The following is a 17,459-nucleotide window of genomic DNA, read 5'->3' as shown; positions in this document are numbered from 1 at the left end:
AGCAATGGATGTCGAGCGGGTCCAACATGATCCTGTGAAAGTTCAATCCATAGTGGCTCCAACACAGCCGCGAGAGTTCAGTTCAAGCGGATCCAAGACAGCAGCGAGAGTCCCGTCCACAGGAAACCATCTCAAGCGGATCAGCAGCGTAGAGATGTCCCCAATCGATACAGGGGAGCGGTCCATCCTGGGTCTCGACGAGCGGTCCATCCTGGGTCTCGACTCTGGACAGCCAGTACTTCATCCATGGTCATCGGACCGGACCCCCTCCACAAGGGAGGGGGGGACATAGGAGAAAGAGAAGAAGCGGCAGATCAACTGGTCTAAAAAGGAGGTCTATTTAAAGGCTAGAGTATACAGATGAGTTTTAAGGTGAGACTTAAATGCTTCTACTGAGGTAGCATCTCGAACTGTTACCGGGAGGGCATTCCAGAGTACTGGAGCCCGAAATGAAAACGCTCTATAGCCCGCAGACTTTTTTTGGGCTCTAGGAATCACTAATAAGCCGGAGTCTTTTGAACGCAGATTTCTTGCCGGGACATATGGTACAATACAATCGGCAAGATAGGCTGGAGCTAGACCGTGTAGTATTTTATACGTAAGTAGTAAAACCTTAAAGTCACATCTTAAGTGCACAGGAAGCCAGTGCAGGTGAGCCAGTACAGGCGTAATGTGATCAAACTTTCTTGTTCTTGTCCAAAGTCTAGCAGCCGCATTTTGTACCAACTGTAATCTTTTAATGCTAGACATGGGGAGACCCGAAAATAATACGTTACAGTAATCGAGACGAGACGTAACAAACTTGTGGACATTGTGAGTAAATCATGTCAATGACCATGAATCAAACTTTAAAATGTGCACAGCATTTACTTACATGACACAGGCCAAACAACCTTTTGCACTCGGGGCGCAAAAAAAAATTCCCCAACACAAAAAGTCAACACGCATGCTCACACACCACTTTGTGGATGTTTTAAAGATGTCCAAGCACCATACATTTTTCGAAATTACACCCATTTGAAGACTTAAAACACTCTCCACAATTATTCATGTTTTGTGCATTTTACCTGCTTGATATTTCTGTTAAGTTTCCACAAAATCTAACAGTGTATGTCACTGAAGTAAACTTCCACATACTCTTAATATCTAATCATATGTCCATTATATAATTTACATCATATATGTATGCATATATATATTTATTTATGTATGTATATATATATACAAACCCCGTTTCCATATGAGTTGGGAAATTGTGTTAAATGTAAATATAAACAGAATACAATGATTTGCAAATCATTTTCAACCCATATTCAGTTGAATATGCTACAAAGACAACATATTTGATGTTCAAATTGACAAACAATTTTAGTCATTAACTTTAGAATTTGATGCCAGCAACACGTGACAAAGAAGTTGGGAAAGGTGGCAATAAATACTGATAAAGTTCAGGAATGCTCATCAAACACTTATTTGGAACATCTCACAGGTGTGCAGGCTGATTGGGAACAGGTGGGTGCCATGATTGGGTATAAAAACAGCTTCCCAAAAAATGCTCAGTCTTTCACAAGAAAGGATGGGGCGAGGTACACCCATTTATCCACAACTGCGTGAGCAAATACTCAAACAGTTTAAGAACAATGTTTCTCAAAGTGCAATTGCAAAAAAATTAGGGATTTCAAAATCTACGGTCCATAATATCATCAAAAGGTTCAGAGAATCTGGAGAAATCACGCCACGTAAGCGGCATGGCCGGAAACCAACTGAATGACTGTGACCTTCGATCCCTCAGATGGAACAGTATCAAAAACCGACATCAGTGTGTAAAGAATATCACCACATTGGCTCAGGAACACTTCAGAAAACCACTGTCACTAAATACAGTTGGTCGCTACATCAGTAAGTGCAAGATAAAGCTCTACTATGCAAAGCAAAAGCCATTTATCAACAACATCCAGAAACGTTGGCGTGTTCTGTGGTCTGGTCTGTGGTACCATATGTCCCGGCAAGAAATCTGCCTTTAAAGAACTCCGGCTTTTTAGTGATTCCAGAGCCCCCAAAAAATCTGCGGGCTATTGAGTGTTTTCCGTTCGGGCTCCAGTACTCTGGAATGCCCTCCCGGTAACAGTTCGATATGCTACCTCAGTAGAAGCATTTAATTCTCATCTTAAAACTCATCTGTATACTCTAGCTCAGTGGTCCCCAACCACCAGCTCGATTGGTACCGGGCCGCAGAATAATTATTTATTATTTATCGCTGCTGTGTTGGATCCGCTTTGGACTGGACTCTCGCGACTGTGTTGGATCCATTATGGATTGAACTTTCACAGTATCATGTTAGACCCGCTCGACATCCATTGCTTTCCTCCTCTCCAAGGTTCTCATAGTCATCATTGTCACCGACGTCCCACTGGGTGTGAGTTTTCCTTGCCCTTATGTGGGCCTACCGAGGATGTCGTAGTGGTTTGTGCAGCCCTTTGAGACACTAGTGATTTAGGGCTATATAAGTAAACATTGATTGATTGATTTTTGTTTGTTTGCATTTTTTTTTATTAAATCAACATAAAAACACAAGATACACTTACAATTAGTGAACCAACCCAAAAAAACCTACCTTTTTTATAACAAAAAATAAATAAAATAATAGAAAATTAAAAAATCCTCCCCCGCCGGGCCGCGGGACAAATTATCAAGCGTTGACCGGTCCGCAGCTACAAAAAGGTTGGGGACCACTGCTCTAGCTTATAAATAGTCCCCCTTTTTAAACCAGTTGATCTGCCATTTCTTTTCTTTTCTGCTCTGCCTCCCTCTCCCTTGTGGAGGGGGGGGGGGGCACAGGTCCTCTCCAAGGTTTCTAATAGTCATTCACATTGACATCCCACTGGGCTGTGAGTTCTTCCTTGCCCTTATGTGGGCTCTGAACCGAGGATGTCGTTGTGGCTTGTGAAGCCCTTTGAGACACTTTTGATTTAGGGCTATATAAATAAACATGGATTGATTTTCTTTATTTTTATGACTATTTACATTGTAGATTGTCACATCAAAACTATGAAAGAAGACATGTGGAGTTATGCACTTAACACAAAAAGATGAAATAACTGAAAACATGTTTTATATTCTAGTTTCTTCAAAATAGCCACCCTTTGCTCTGATTACTGCTTTGCACACTCTTAGTATTCTCTCCATGAGCTTCAAGCACACCTGTGAAGTGAAAACCATTTCAGGGGACTATGCTCTTGAAGTTAATTGAGAAATTGATCCAGACATTTAAGCATCGAATAAAATAAATAATATATGACTCATTTTTTTACATTATTATGATTGAGACCTGTGACCAAACTTGAGGGAAGGCCTTAAAGGCCTACTGAAATGAGATTTTCTTATTTAAACCGGGATAGCCGGTCCATTCTATGTGTCATACTTGATCATTTCGCCATATTGCCATATTTTTGCTGAAAGGATTTCGTAGAGAACATCCATGATAAAGTTCGCAACTTTTGGTCGCTAACAGAAAAGCCCTGCTTGACGTCACCCGTTGATGGCTCCTCACATCCTCACATTGTTTTTAATGGGAGCCTCCAACAAATCGAGCTATTCGGACCAAGAAAACGACAATTTCCCCATCAATTTGAACGAGGATGAAAGATTCATGTTTGAGGATATTGATAGCGACGGACTAGGAAAAAAATAAAATAAAATCTAGTTAAAAAAAAAACGTGATTGCATTGGGACAGATTCAGATGTTTTTAGACACATTTAATTAATTAAGATCGAAGATAAGGAAATCCCTTATCTTTCTATTGTGTTGCTAGTGTTTTAGTGAGTTTAATAGTACCTGATAGTCGGAGGAGTGTATCCACGGGTGTCTTGAGGCCAGTGTCTGATGAAAGTTGACGGCAGTTGTACTCCGGTAAGTGGCGACTTTTTACCACAATTTTCTCACCGAAAACTGCTGGTTGACATGTGGCGGGATCCATGTTCGCTTGATCGCTCTGATCCATAGGAAAGTTTCACCTCCGGGAATTTTAAACAAGGAATCACCGTGTGTTTGTGTGGCTAAAGGCAAAAGCTTCCCAACGCCATCTTTCTACTTTGACTTCTCCATTATTAATTGAACAAATTGCAAAAGATTCAGCAACACAGATGTCCAAAATACTGTGTAATTATGCGGTTAAAGGCCTACTGAAACCCACCACGCAGTCTGATAGTTTAATGATAATACAAGCATGTGTAAAACATATAGATGTCTTTCTTTCACAAAGACAAGAATATAAGTTGGTGTATTACCTGATTCTGATGACTTGCATTGATTGGAATCAGACAGTAATGATGATAACGCCCACATTTTCAAATGGAGGAGAAAAAAAGTTGTCCTTTCTGTACAATACCACATGAAAGTGGTTGGTTTTTGGCATCTAATTCATCCAGCTTCCATACACTTTACAAGAAAAACATTGGCGGCAAATTCCGTAGCTTGCTTGATTGACATTCACGGCACCCGAGGGTCTTGTGAGATGACGCTGGCTGCTGCCAGTTCATTATTATGAAAAAATGACAGAGAGGAAGGCGAGAAACACTTTTTATTTCAACAGACTTTCGCGCCGTCCCTTCCGTCAAAACTCTAAAGGCCGACTGCACATTTCCTATCTTCACAATAAAAGCCCTGCTTCATGCTGCCTGCGCTAACAGAATAAGAGTCTCGGAAAACTGGCGTGCACAAGTGATGTGCACGCCAGCTTTCTGAGGGATCGCTTGTGCACGCCCGTTTTCCGAGACTCTGTATTTAGTTAGCGCAGGCAGCATGAAGCAGGGCTTTTATTGTGAAGATAGGAAATGTGCAGTCGGCCTTTAGAGTTTTTATCAATGATGAAATATTAACATTGCAACACGTGTCAATACGGCCTTTTTAGTTTACTAAATTGCAATTTTAAATTTCCCGGGAGTTTTTCCTTGAAAACTTCGCATAATGATGACGTGTACGCTTGACGTCACGGGCTCTTAGGAATATGAGCGCTGCGCACACACACAGCTAAAAGTCGTCTGCTTTAACCGCATAATTACACAGTATTTTGGAGATCTGTGTTGCTGAATCTTCTGCAATTTGTTCAATTAATATTGGAGGAGTCAAAGTAGAAAGATGGAGTTGGGAAGCTTTAGCCTTTAGCCACACAAACACACGGTGATTCCTTGTTTAAAATTCACAGAGGTGAAACTTTACTATGGATCTGAGCGGACATGGATCCCGACCGAATGTCAACCAGCAGGTTTCGGTGAGAAAATTGTGGTTAAAAAGTCGCTTCTTACCGGATATCAGCTGAGCTTGTGCCGCCCATAAAGCTGCCGTCGACTCCCCTGACACACATCCGACTATCAGGTACTGTTAAACTCACTAAAACACTAGCAACACAATAGAAAGATAAGGGATTTCCCAGAATTATCCGAGTAAATGTCTCTAAAAACATATGGAACCGTCTCAATGCAATCGTTTTTTGTTTTTTTTTACTTATTTTTTTTTCTTCTAGTTTGTCGCTATCAATATCCTCAAGCACGAATCTTTCATCCTCGCTCAAATTAATGGGGAAATTGTCGTTTTCTCAGTCCGAATAGCTGTTTTTGGGTCCCATTAGATCCCCCGGGAAGAGCTAGACGAAGTGGCTGGGGAGAGGGAAGTCTGGGTTTCCCTGCTTAGGCTGTTGCCCCCGCGACCCGACCTCGGATAAGCGGAGGATGATGGATGGATGGATGGATGGATGGATGGATGGATGGATGGATGGATGGATGGATGGGTCCCATTAAAATCAATGTGAATATGTGAGGAGCCATCAACATGTGACGTCATCGTCTGCGACTTCTGGTAGAGGCAGGGCTTTTCTCTTGGCAAGCAAAAGTTGCGAACTTTATCGTGGATGTTCTCTACTAAATCCTTTCAGCAAAAATATGGCAATATCGAGAAATGATCAAGTAAGACACATAGAATGGACCTGCTATCCCCGTTTAAATTAGAAAATCTAATTTCAGTAGGCCTTTAATCAAAAAATTGATGTAGACCAGGGGTGCCCATTACGTCGATCGCGGTCGACTGGTCGATCTCGGAGGGTGTGTCAGTCGATCTCAAGCCAGGCATTAAAAAATAGACATAAAAATGAGCAATCATCAATCATACCAAGACTTCACTTTCGTCAGTTGTTTGACATTCTCGGCACCCGAGGATCTTGTGAGATGACGCTGGCTGCTGCGAGCTCATATTTAAGAAAAAAATCACTAACAGGGCGGACGCAGAGAAACACATTTTATTTCTAGAGACTCCGTACCTACTGTCAAAACTCTAAATACCGACTGCACAGTTCCTGTCTTCACCATAAAATACCTGTTTCATCCTGCCTGTGCTAACAAAATAAGAGTCTCAGAAAGCTAGCGTGCACAAGCTAGCAAGCTACGGAGTTTGATGCCAATGTATTTCTCCCCCGCCCTCAGCGACCGCTTTCTCACTTGCTTGCCCACCCGCACACTCACTGACGTCACTCACCTGCTGCCAGACATTAAAGGGCCCCACACATATGCTACTCTCATAACAAAGTGTTTAAAAACGAGTATGCAAGTTGGACAAATGAGATGCCAAATCCAACCACTTTCATGTGGTATTGGACAGAAAGGAGGACTTTTTTTGTCCTCCATTTGAAAATGCAGACGTTATCAGCACCACTGTCTAATTCCAATCAATGCAAGTCATCAGAATCAGGTAATACACCAACTTATATTCTTGTCTTCATGAAAGAAAGGAATCTATGTGTGTTAAACATGCTTGTATTATCATTAAACACCATTAACTTGTTAACAAAAATGTCTCTTCCATAAATAAATAAATATAAATGATATATATAAATGAGGTAGATCCCCTCGAGTTGGTCAATTGAAAAGTAGCTCGCCTGCAGAAAAAAGTGTGAGCGCCCCTGATCTAGACATTTAAGCATCGAATAAAATAAATAATAATACATGACTATTTTTTTAAATTTTTATGATTGAGACCTGCGACCAAACTTGAGGGAGGCTTTAAAAGTTAATTACACATTTATATAATGTAATGCTTTCGAAAATGGAAAACATCAAATTGGCCCCTGGCTGTTTTGATTCCTCAGTGTGTGGCCCCCAGTGGAAAAAGGTTGGACCCCCTTGAAGTAAATGAAGAAACAAAGACACTTAAGTGGAGTAAAGAGGACTTTAACCTTCGTCTTGTGTTAGGGTCGGCACCGACCCATTTTAGTTTTTAAATGCATAAAAACACCACATACATTTATTTTTTTGCATCAAAGCGTTTTGACTTTGTCAGGAACCTCTTTGTCAACAAAATAAAACATTTTAATTTTTTTCACTGAATTATAAAATGCTCTGGTAGAAATTATGCCCTTGGTGTTGTTAGGGTCGGTTTCGACCCAGTTATAAAAATAAGATGATAAAGCAATGATAAGAGCCAAAACTGTTACGCTTGTGTGGCATTGTAATGCCGGATTCGGTCCTCCGTGGATGCGTCAGCAAGAACACAGCAAAAAGGTAAGAACTAAGGGATTTATGAAACAAAAGGAGCTATGAACAAAAACACTGATACAAATAGAAAAGGCAAATAAAAGCGCTAGCATGGAAAGCTAGGACAAACAAACCGAAGCACAAAGGCACACAAAAGGAAACACAAAACAACTAGCGTGAAAGCTAGGAATAAAATAAAGCTTAGCGTGAGAGCTAGCGAAAAACGAGAGTGAGAGACAAGTCACAAACAGATGTATGTCAACAAACTAAGATCCGACAATCAGTGAACAGAAAACGCTGGCTTATAAACAGGTGGTGATTAGTAAAGACAGGTGTGCTGGAAAAGAGAGTAGCAGCTGAAACTAATGAGTGACCATGGAAACGAACAAAGCTGGAACTAAGTATGTCAAACCGCAGAGTGATATAAAAATGGAACAAAAATAACAATATGGTGATGATCCGACCATCGGATCACAACAAAAACTGAACACACTGACAGTCAGCTCCTCTCCCAATCATGTGAGCTTTAGTGGATTCTCATTTTACCTTGTTATCCTGTACAAAAACAAACAAAAGACGGACACTAAAAGTGTCACTTTTTGCCACTCTGATTTTGTTTTTTATGAGTTTTGGAACTAGTAATCTATTTCTCTTGGTTTCATTTGCTTCATTGGTTGTTGTTTGTTTGATGTTGAATTTCTGTTGCTGAAAAAAATACTTTTTAGCCTTTTTCTTGAATTAATATATATGGGTCGAAATTGACCCGTAACACCATAGATGTTACTATAGTTCAAATTCTTAAAATGAAAAAATAAATAAAACACATTTATTTAAGAGATGTGTTCTAATACCCCTTAGTAATAGTTAGGTAACACAACAACCTTTTTTTTATGTATATGATTCTCTTGAGGTTCGTTTTACCATTTTTAAAAATTGAAATCGAGGGGTATACTGACAAAAAAAAAGGCCCAATGGCCCAAACCAAAAATATTAAAACCAATATTTTCAAGGATAAGGAAGCATAATGTGGTAACCAAGAGATGAGAAACAAATTGGATGATAGATAATTGTTTTTAGTGTATTTTACAGCTGATTTATGACATGGGTCAAAACCGACCCGTTAACATAAGAGATGGTAACAGAAAGCTAACACAAGAGGAAGGTTAATGAGCCTATTTCCGCCCGGCTTCCTGTTCCAGTCCACTTCCTTCTCCAGCCCGGACAGGAAGTCCCGCTCCGCCCATCCGAATCACACCCAGCCAGGAAAAGACGGCACAAGGGAGGCGAAAACGCCAAAGTCAAACTTGGGAGGAATCCCCAGCGGCCTTCTGGATGTTGCTTTAGTCCGCTTCGTCGCCTCTTCTTGCCCGCGCCACCAGCCGTCATCGGGCGGGTAAGTTTGCACCGAACTTTATGCTAACTTTGGCTGTAGCCTTCCTAGCATAGCCCGACCGCAAAAACATGGAGGAAGTTCCTTCGCAAGTCGACCTGCGAGTCTCTTTGGGCGCGTTTGAACCTGGCCGAGTGGGCTGAAATGTGGGAGAAAAGTTAAAAGTTTGGTCGCGGCTCGCAAGGCCGACTTGTGAGACAAAGTGAGGCCGCGGGGAGGAGCGGCAGGCGGGGAGGAACAACCGCAGCAACATGGCTCCCATCTTACGCTTCAAAGTGTATTTACACGACGTATATAATTGTCTTTATGCATATTAACTACTTATTTATGTTTAATTATTGTCTTAATGAGTGTTAACTAATTATTTCTATGTTTAATTGTGTTTCTACGGGAAATCACTTTTACCTGTTGGTGTTGCGTTCAAGGTACTGCCCCTCCCATATCATGTGTTGTGTTTACGTGCCTGCCGAAAGTACTGAAAAATCCACCATATGGTTCAATTTTAATAAAAAAACAAGTTATTTTAGGGTAACAAGTGGTCATTTTGTGTTTTTCTGAAGGAAGGAAGTGAAAGTGCGAAGACGCTGCGGGTAAAAACCACAACTTTTAAAAAAAGCTTTTTTGCGGCTGAACCAGCTCTTAGATCTGCTTTTACACAGCACACCTCACTCACTACGTGTACAGGCACTAACTATATTTAACTACAGTCGTGGTTAAAAGTTCACATACACTTTTAAATAACATAATGTCAGTTTCCAATCATTTCTACAACTCTTATTTTTTTGTGATATTGATTGGAGCACATACTTGTTGGTCACAAAAAACATTCATAAAGTTTGGTTCTTTTATGAATTTATCATGGGTCGACTGATAATGTGGCCAAATCTGCTTGGTCAAAAGTATGTATACATCAGGGCTGGGCGATATGGCCTTTTTTTTTAATATCTCGATATTTTTAAGCCATATCGCGATACACGATATATATCTCCATATTTTGCCTTAGCCTTGAATGAAGACTTGATACATATAAACACAGCAGTATGACGATTCTATGTGTCTACATTAAAACATTCTTCTTCATACTGCATTAATATATGCTCATTTTAAACTTTCATGCAGAGAGGGAAACCACAACTAAGTCAATTGGCATCACCCAACTAGTTAAACTATATGAATTAGTATCAATGAGAGGAATACATTGAATTGTGTGTGTGTGTGTGTGTGTGTGTGTGTGTGTGTGTGTGTGTGTGTGTGTGTGTGTGTGTGTGTGTGTGTGTGTGTGTGTGTGTGTGTGTGTGTGTGCACAAACAATCCTATATGCAATTTGAGTAATACTAATTTTCTGCAAATGTAAAAACAAATATGAATTCTGACTAAAGAATTGGTGCCGATGGAAACTAAGAAAAGGGATTTGGGTACACTATCTGGAGTACAGGGCAGGCGAGTGGGGGATCTTATGTTTGTGGATAACTCCTCTGGCAGGGGGCTCCCCTCGTCTCTTTTAATGCACAGCATAGGACACATAGCAAGAGTGGTGTTCAGGTCCTGTTGATCAGGGGCAGTAGCTCCACAGCCACAGATCCACTATTAACCACTAATATCACAGTCAAAATGAAAGCTTGTTCCCATAGGCACCATAAACTGTTAATAATGTTTAGACAAAAGTGTATATTATATATACTATTATATATATTGTATTTATATAGGTGTGTGTGTGTGTGTGTGTGTGTGTGTGTGTGTATTTTGGGTATATGCATGTGATTGTGTGTGTATGTATATGTATATATATATATATATATATATATATATATATGTATCTGTATATAGAAATTGTATATATGTGTGTGTGTATATGTGTGTGTACATATGTATATATGTAAGTGTGTGTGAATTTAATCAATCAATCAATGTTTATTTATATAGCCCCAAATCACAAATGTCTCAAAGGACTGCACAAATCATTACGACTACAACATCCTCGGAAGAACCCACAAAAGGGCAAGGAAAACTCACACCCAGTGGGCAGGGAGAATTCACATCCAGTGGGACGCCAGTGACAATGCTGACTATGAGAAACCTTGGAGAGGACCTCAGATGTGGGCAACCCCCCCCCCCCCCCCCCCCCCCCTTCTAGGGGACTGAAAGCAATGGATGTCGAGCGGGTCTAACATGATACTGTGAAAGTTCAATCCATAGTGGCTCCAACACAGCCGCGAGAGTTCAGTTCAAGCGGATCCAAGACAGCAGCGAGAGTCCCGTCCACAGGAGACCATCTCAAGCGGAGGCGGATCAGCAGCGTAGAGATGTCCCCAACCGATACAGGCGAGCGGTCCATCCTGGGTCTCGACTCTGGACAGCCAGTGCTTCATCCATGGTCATCGGACCGGGCCCCCTCCACAAGGGAGGGGGGGACACAGGAGAAAGAAAAGAAGCGGCAGATCAACTGGTCTAAAAAGGAGGTCTATTTAAAGGCTAGAGTATACAGATGAGTTTTAAGGTGAGACTTAAATGCTTCTACTGAGGTAGCATCTAAATTTACAATTTAAATGTATTATATATAGACAATATATAGCAGGAACCACTGAATTGAATTATATTATATATATTATTGTATTATATATTGTGTATATATATATATTGTATATGTATAGGGGTGGTACCTAATAAGTTTACTTCTTACCACTCCCCTTTGAGCCAATCTTAACATCTACAAAAGATTAGGCACATGTAATGTTTTCAATGTAGGTGTAAAAATAATGTATCTATATATTTCTTTTGTATTTTATGTCATTCTCTGGTTTTGTTTGCATGGTTCAAAATAAACCCATTCATTCATTCAAAGTGTATTTATTAAACAGTTATTAAGCAGGAGCACAAACATTCATGTCATTTCCAAAAGAGAAAGTGCAAGATTGTCAGAGACATTTTAAAACAAGCTATGATTGCACTTTTGTGCATGATGTGACGTCACTAAGATGACATATCATAACACTAAATTAAAGTGCACTTTTTGTACAGAACGCCAATAGTTTAAAACAAATAAAGTGCACTTTTGAGCATGATGTCACGCAAGATATTTCAATAACTGTTAAATAAAAATGAGCTGCATAATAGGAAATCAAATAGTGTTTGTCCTCCACTATGTGGTAGGTTACTACAGACATTATCTCCTTTTGTGTGGACTAGTTTTTTCATACGGTGTTCTGGAAATGTTTCCTCTGCATTTTTGATGGTGTGGCACATAATGGAGATGTTGATATGCGGAGTAATCACTCTTCATTCTCTAGCACAGGGGTCGGGAACCTTTTTGGCCGAGAGGGCCATACAAGCCAAATATTTTAAAAATGATTTCCATCCATCCATCCATTTTTCTACCGCTTATTCCCTTTTGGGGTCGCGGGGGGCGCTGGCGCCTATCTCAGCTACAATCGGGCGGAAGGCGGGGTACACCCTGGACAAGTCGCCACCTCATCGCAGTGAGAGCCATATAATATTTTATTCAAGACTGAATACAACTCGCTGGATCGGTTCGCAGCCGAGTGTGAAGCAACCAGAATGAGAATCAGCACCTCCAAGTCCGAGTCCATGGTTCTCGCCCGGAAAAGGGTGGAGTGCCATCTCCGGGTTGGGGAGGAGACCCTGCCCCAAGTGGAGGAGTTCAAGTACCTAGGAGTCTTGTTCACGAGTGGGGGAAGAGTGGATCGTGAGATCGACAGGCGGATCGGTGCGGCGTCTTCAGTAATGCGGACGTTGTATCGATCCGTTGTGGTGAAGAAGGAGCTGAGCCGGAAGGCAAAGCTCTCAATTTACCGGTCGATCTACGTTCCCATCCCCACCTATGGTCATGAGCTTTGGGTCATGACCGAAAGGATAAGATCCCGGGTACAAGCGGCCCAAAGGAGTTTCCTCCGCCGTGTGGCGGGGCTCTCCCTTAGAGATAGGGTGAGAAGCTCTGCCATCCGTGAGGAACTCAAAGTAAAGCCGCTGCTCCTCCACATCGAGAGGAGCCAGATGAGGTGGTTCGGGCATCTGGTCAGGATGCCACCCGAACGCCTCCCTAGGGAGGTGTTTAGGGCATGTCCAGCTGGTAGGAGGCCACGGGGAAGACCCAGGACACGTTGGGAAGACTATGTCTCCCGGCTGGCCTGGGAACGCCTCGGGATCCCCCGGGAAGAGCTAGACGAAGTGGCTGGGGAGAGGGAAGTCTGGGTTTCCCTGCTTAGGCTGTTGCCCCCGCGACCCGACCTCGGATAAGTGGAAGATGATGGATGGATGAATACAACTAAATCTGTGCATTTTTAAGTAAGACCAACATTTTTAGTGTACAATAAGTCTCTTATTCTTTTTAATAATTGTTATTCTGAAGCTAACCAACAATAAATAAAATACTTTTCCATCTGATTTGCAGGTGTGTAATTTGTTGTGACTTCATGTGTTGGTTTTGTTCTTTGAACAAGGTGATGTTCATGGACGGTTCATTTTGTGCATCAGTAAAAAAAAAAAAAAAAACGTATAACTTTGTCTTGAATTAGAATTTTGTATTCATTTTTTTTTCACTAAAGGGTTCGGTGAATGCACATATGAAATTGGTGGGGTTCGGTACCTCCAATAAGGTTAAGAACCACTAGACCCATTCGACGTCACCCACATCTGCGGTCCTCTCCAAGGTTTCTCATAGTCATTCTGATTGACATCGCACTGGGTTGTGAGTTTGTCCTTGCTCTTATGTGGGATCTGAACGGAGGATGTAGTTGTGGCTTGTGCAGCCCTTTGAGACACTTGTGATTTAGGGCTATATAAATAAACACTGATTGATTGATTGATTCTTACCATTAATGCGACTTCTTGAACAGGTGCGGTAGAAACCGGATGGATGGATTAAAATGCAGGGGAATGTTTTATATTTTGAACGTTATTTTTGACACTGTGATTACCAGCGGAATTATTCATTACTTACCGTGTTAAGCAATGTCAACTAAGATTTATCTGAGAGCCAGGTGCAGTCATCCAAAGAGCCACATCTTGATCTAGAGCCATAGGTTCCCTACCCCTGCTCTAGCAAGTGTCTTGCGCTCCTATTTTGGTGGCTTTTTCTCTTTTTTTGGTATTTTGCTGTAGCGGTTTCATGTCTTCCTTAGAGCTATATTTCCCACATCTACTTTTTTAGCAATCACAAATATTTCAGTTCTTTTTATCCTTCTTTACATTGTTGATTGTCATGTCATTTTTGGATGTACATTGTTGACGCCGTCTTTGCACCACAGTAAGTCTTTGCTGCCGTACAGCATTCTGTTTTTCTTTACTTTGTAGCCAGTTCAGTTTTAGTTTCGTTCTGCATAGCCTTACCTAAGCTTCAATGCCTTTTCTTAGGGGCCCTCACCTTTTGTTTATTTTTTTTTAACCGTTAGACATCTTAAAGGCTAGAGCAGGGGTGCCCATTATGTCGACCGCGAGCTACCAGTCGACCGCGGGGGGTGTGTCAGTCGATCTCCAGCCAGGCTTTTAAAAAAAATAGACCTAAAAATTAGTGATCATCAATCTTCACCAAGACGTCACTTAAATGACATTCACGGTACCGGAGAGTCTTGTGAGATGACGCTGGCTGCTGCAAGATCATTATTATGAAAATATGACCGAGAGGAAAGCGAGAAACACTTTTTATTTCAACAGACTCTCGCGCCGTACCTTCCGTCAAAACTCTAAAGGCCGACTGCACACTTCCTATCTTCACAATAAAAGCCCTGCTTCATGCTGCCTGCGCTAACTAAATACAGAGTCTCGGAAAACAGGCGTGCACAAGCGATCCCTCAGAAAGCTGGCGTGCACATCACTTGTGCACGCCAGCTTTCCGAGACTCTTATTTTGTTAGCGCAGGCAGCATGAAGCAGGGCTTTTATTGTGAAGATAGGAAATGTGCAGTCGGCCTTTAGAGTTTTGACGGAAGGGACGGCGCGAAAGTCTGTTGAAATAAAAAGTGTTTCTCGCCTTCCTCTCGGTCATTTTTTCATAATAATGAACTGGCAGCAGCCAGCGTCATCTCACAAGACCCTCGGGTGCCGTGAATGTCAATCAAGCAAGCTACGGAATTTGCCGCCAATGTTTTTCTTGTAAAGTGTATGGAAGCTGGATGAATTAGATGCCAAAAACCAACCAAATCAACCACAGATTAAATAATAATTCATAATAATAATGCAAGTATACTCTTTCAAATGCAATGAACTTGTATTTCTCCGTTTTGTAACATTGTAAATGGAATGTAACCCTTTTTAAAATATCCAAGTTACATAAAACAAACAATAAGGAAAGATAAAATATAGCAAAATGTTGCACTTGAATAAAAATCACAACCAAAAGCAATAACATAGGTTCTGTCAAATATACACAACAAAAATAATTTAAAAAAATGTTTAAATAAAGTTATTGTGACCAAAATGATCATTTCTGCGGTATTGTTGAATGCGCTTAAAAGTACTTATATACACACACACTAAAATCTTTTAACAAAGTTGTATTTGTTTTTAATAACTGAAAGAAATAGACACACAAACTACTTTCTTGCCAAAGGAAAAATTAAATATTGTCCTAGCTTTATAAGAGACATATTATTTTTATGTGTTTTAAATATGTTAATCTTCCATTTTAATTTGTAAAGTTTAAGACTGTTTTTTTTTTTAAACTCTAAATCTCTTGATCAGTGGTCCCCAAACTACGGCCCGCCAGCGTTCGAGATTTGGCCCGCAGGAAGTCCCAAGTTAAAAAAAAAACAAAAAACTTTTTTTTTTTTTTTGATTTTTTAAAAATCTGTCCGAACTAATCCATTTTCTACCGCTTGTTGCTTGTTACTGTCAGAGTCTCCTAGCCGCTCAGGCAAATCACATTGCCTAAAAATGCATTTTCCAATCGATGACGTGATATATATATATATGCAAAAACAGCCCGGCCACCGGCCAAATTATTTTAACCCAATGCGGCCCCCGGGTCAAAAAGTTCGGGGACCCCTGCTCTAGGTCATCTTTAGTTTACTTTTTGACAAAGAAAACTTAGTTTTTTATCAAATGCAATATTTCCCCCCAAAACATTTCAAAGTGTGATATTTGATGTGTAGTAATTGGAGCCTAAAATTTGTCGATAATCAATAACATTGATTTTTATTCAGTATTATTTTTTGAGCAATGACAGCTTTTAAAGAAAAAAATCCCACACAAAGTATTGGGAATCCAAAAAGCCCTCACTCATAAAAGTGTTAAAAATTGTGTGTGTGTGTGGGTGTGTGTGTGTGTGTGCGTGTGTGTGTGTGTGTGTGCGCGCATGTAAATATGTGTGTATACAGATATGTATGTGTATTGATATGTGTGCATAGATATGTGTTTATACACATATGTATGTGTAAAGATTTGTGTGTATACCCATGTGTGTATATGAATATGCATGTGTGTGTGTGTGTGTATATATATATATATATATATATATATATATATATATATATATATATATATATATATATATATATACACACACACACACATGTGTATGTGTATTTACTAGGGGTGTAACGGTACACGAAGTCCAGTGTCAAATTTCCAAAATCGGTAATGGTCTGGGGTGCCATGTCATCTGCTGGTGTTGGTCCACTGTGTTTCCTGAGGTCTAGGGTCAATGCAGCAGTCTACCAGGAAGTTTTAGAACACTTTATGCTGCCTGCCGGGGACCAATTTTATGGAGGTGAAGATTTCATTTCCCAACATGACTTGGCACCTGCACACAGTGCCACATCTACCAGTACCTGGTTTAAGGACCATCCCTGTTCTTGATTGGCCTGCAAACTCACCTGACCTTAACCCCATAGAAAAGCTATGGGGTATTGTGAAGCGGAAGATGCGAGATGCCAGACCCAACAATGCTGAAGAGCTGAAGGCCACTATTAAAGCAACCTGGGCTCTCATAACACCTGAGGAGTGCAACAGACTGCTGGACTCCATGCCACGCCGTATTGCTGCAGCAATTCAGGCAAAAGGAGATGCAACTAAGTATTGATTGCCGTACATGCTGAAACTTTCCATGTTCATACTACAGTTAGCCCACATTTCTAAAAAATATTTTTTGGTACTAGTCGTAACTAATATTCTAATTTTTCTGAGATACTGAATTTGGGATTTTCAGTATATGTCAGTACTAATCATCAAAATTTAAAGAAATAAACCTTTCAAATATATTACTATGTGTGTAATGAATTGATATAATATGTAAGTTTCACGTTCTGAATATAATTACTGAAATAAATCAACTTTTTCATGATATTCTAATATGAACAGCACCTGTGTGTGTATATATATGTATATGTGTGTGTGTGTGTGTGTGTGTGTGTATATATTTATATATATATATACGGAAAAGGGTGGAGTGCCATCTCCAGGTTGGGGAGGAGACCCTGCCCCAAGTGGAGGAGTTCAAGTACCTAGGAGTCTTGTTCACGAGTGAGGGAAGAGTGGATCGTGAGATCGACAGGCGGATCGGTGCGGCGTCTTCAGTAATGCGGACGTTGTACCGA

At 40.7% G+C, this 17,459-nt stretch overlaps 1 protein-coding gene across 2 annotated transcripts in view; it reads left to right on the top strand.

Moving 5' to 3' along the window:
* Positions 1-8,730: 8,730 nt before the first annotated feature.
* The window catches only part of cyfip1 (cytoplasmic FMR1 interacting protein 1), a 102,358-nt gene continuing 93,629 nt past the window's right edge, over positions 8,731-17,459 (top strand). For both annotated transcript variants that reach the window (XM_061887895.1, XM_061887894.1), the window contains exon 1: positions 8,731-8,914. The gene's annotated coding sequence lies outside the window, so the exon portion shown is untranslated. The remainder of the gene's footprint in view (positions 8,915-17,459) is intronic.

This window comes from Nerophis ophidion, linkage group LG26 (genome assembly GCF_033978795.1).
Source record: "Nerophis ophidion isolate RoL-2023_Sa linkage group LG26, RoL_Noph_v1.0, whole genome shotgun sequence".
In the NCBI taxonomy this organism is placed as follows: Eukaryota; Metazoa; Chordata; class Actinopteri; order Syngnathiformes; family Syngnathidae; genus Nerophis; species Nerophis ophidion.
This window is presented reverse-complemented; position numbering and strand designations above follow the sequence as displayed.